This window comes from Otolemur garnettii, unplaced genomic scaffold (genome assembly GCF_000181295.1).
Source record: "Otolemur garnettii isolate 467f Iridium unplaced genomic scaffold, OtoGar3 scaffold00016, whole genome shotgun sequence".
Taxonomy (NCBI): Eukaryota; Metazoa; Chordata; class Mammalia; order Primates; family Galagidae; genus Otolemur; species Otolemur garnettii.
This window is the reverse complement of record NW_003852411.1, coordinates 2,397,467-2,399,524: the sequence shown is the minus strand read 5'-3', so window position 1 is coordinate 2,399,524 and position 2,058 is coordinate 2,397,467. Positions and strand designations below refer to the sequence as shown.

General features: G+C 36.3%; 1 non-coding gene across 1 annotated transcript; it reads left to right on the top strand.

The window, feature by feature from the left end:
* Positions 1–1,159: 1,159 nt before the first annotated feature.
* Positions 1,160–1,243, top strand: LOC111723822. The gene has a single exon (XR_002772276.1). It is a non-coding gene; the product is annotated as a small nucleolar RNA SNORD60 (small nucleolar RNA).
* The last annotated feature ends 815 nt before the right edge of the window (positions 1,244–2,058 follow it).

Here is a 2,058-nt window from a genome sequence, read left to right as displayed (position 1 = left end):
TTTGTTTATGTCATGAGAGATGGGTTTCCTCTTATAAGGTAGGGGATTCAAGGGGCTTGAGTACTAAAATATCAAATAGAAGGGCAAACATCCACCAGAGCACTATGGTAGAGATGAAGAGAATCCAAAACAGCTTTCTCTGTTCTTGTTTTCTTTCCTGAGACAAGTGACTAAAAATTCATAGTCAATGGTGAATATGACAGATCCATTCTGAGAACTCTTTAACACTGGTTTTCAGCCAACAGCAAATTAACATTTTATTTGAAGAAAACAAACCTTTATGTAGTGAAAGCACAATACCACAAACTGGTGTATAGGAGAAAATAGATGCCCATTGGCTTCCAGTCAGCCAATATCAGGCCCTGCAAACACCAAAGTTCCAACTCCTGCAGAACCCTGTCCTCTGACATTCTCCTCCTCCCTGAAAGAGGCCTCATAGACTTGGGTCTTCCCCCAACCTTCTCTCATTTGTGACTAAGCAGCATGATAAGTAAGATCCCAAGGCATGACAAACGTTGTCATTATTTAACATTGATTAAACACTGTTTGGTCATTAAAACCCTCAGCACTACATTTATAATTCCTTGTTCATGGAGCATGGCAATAACTATGTGAAATCTATTTCTAACTTTTTTTTTTTTAACTTTTTTTTTTTTTTTTTTTTGGCCGGGGCTGGGTTTGAACCCGCCACCTCTGACATATGGGGCCAGTGCCCTACTCCTTTGACCCACAGGGGCTGCCCGTGAAATCTATTTCTAATTAATCTTTCTACCTGGGGCTTAAATATGTAATCTCAGGCATTAAAAAAACAACAAAGCTATATATGTGTACCTGTGTAAAAACATCAGTTGGTCTCAGCAAGAATTTTGCTGTTAACTTTTCCATCAAATTCCCATGCTGGCTTTTAATTATTGTGACTTAGGATGACACCTAGTGGCTAATGGGCGTATGTAGAAATCCCTGTTTTGATCAATGTAATTAATCTTTAATTCTTTTTCCATAAATGCAATGACAGTGATTTCTGTTATGGATCTGGTACATTTAAAGAATAAAGTATCCACACGAAACTTTCATTTCCCACCATATAGATGAAAATGCTCAGAACAGTTACCTGACTGCCATATAATTAACAAAGACTGCCATATAAAGTTTTTACTTAGGCCCGGGATAAATTGCTTTTAATTTCTGGCAACTAGTATGAAAGCTACACATGTGCTCTGATTATTTTATGAGACTAAGGCTTGGGGGTAAAAATAAAAATAATAAAAGAAAAAGAAGAAGAAGAAAGGAGAAAAAAGAAAATTTTAAAAATTTACTTAAATTTTCAGGTAATGTATGAGTTCGCCAATCATAGTTTAAAAGAAAGATAGAAAATAAAATTATGTTATGGAAGTTCAAAATGAATACATACATTATAATCAGTTAACCCTCCAAAACTGTAGGACTATGGGACAAAATCAAACATGAAATTACTGGGATAAAAGTCACACATTTATACTTCTGTGGCATTAATCGTCTGTATGATGACCTGTCTGTACCTCAGTTCTATAATTGGTAATATAAGAAGGTTAGAATTTAGGTAACTTTTTTATGTCAAGATTTGAAGGGGGCATACATGTTTTTGATACATGGCTTGAATTTAGGTACCTTTTGACAAGCTTCTTATGTGAGACTTTAATTTTCTATGTTGGTTGCATGATTTTCCACATCTAAGCACCTGTAACTAATGCAACAGAATATGAAAGTGCTCCATTCTGAACTCAGAATTAAAAGTTTAATATATATGAGCTTCTTCAGTATATGAATTTTCTTTTAGGGCATACATTGATAATGTCTTTAGTTCATTTATAGTCTCAACCTTGAGTAAATGTTCCATAATTTCATTTGCTATTGAATAAAGTGAGCAAGGCATGGTGGCTCACACCTGTAACCCTAGCACTCTGGGAGACCACAGGTGGATTGCTTGAGCTTGTGAGTTCAAGACCAGGCTGCACCAGAGCAAGACCCCCATCTCTAAAAAATAGTGGGGCATTGTGGCAGGCGCCTGTAGTCCCAGCT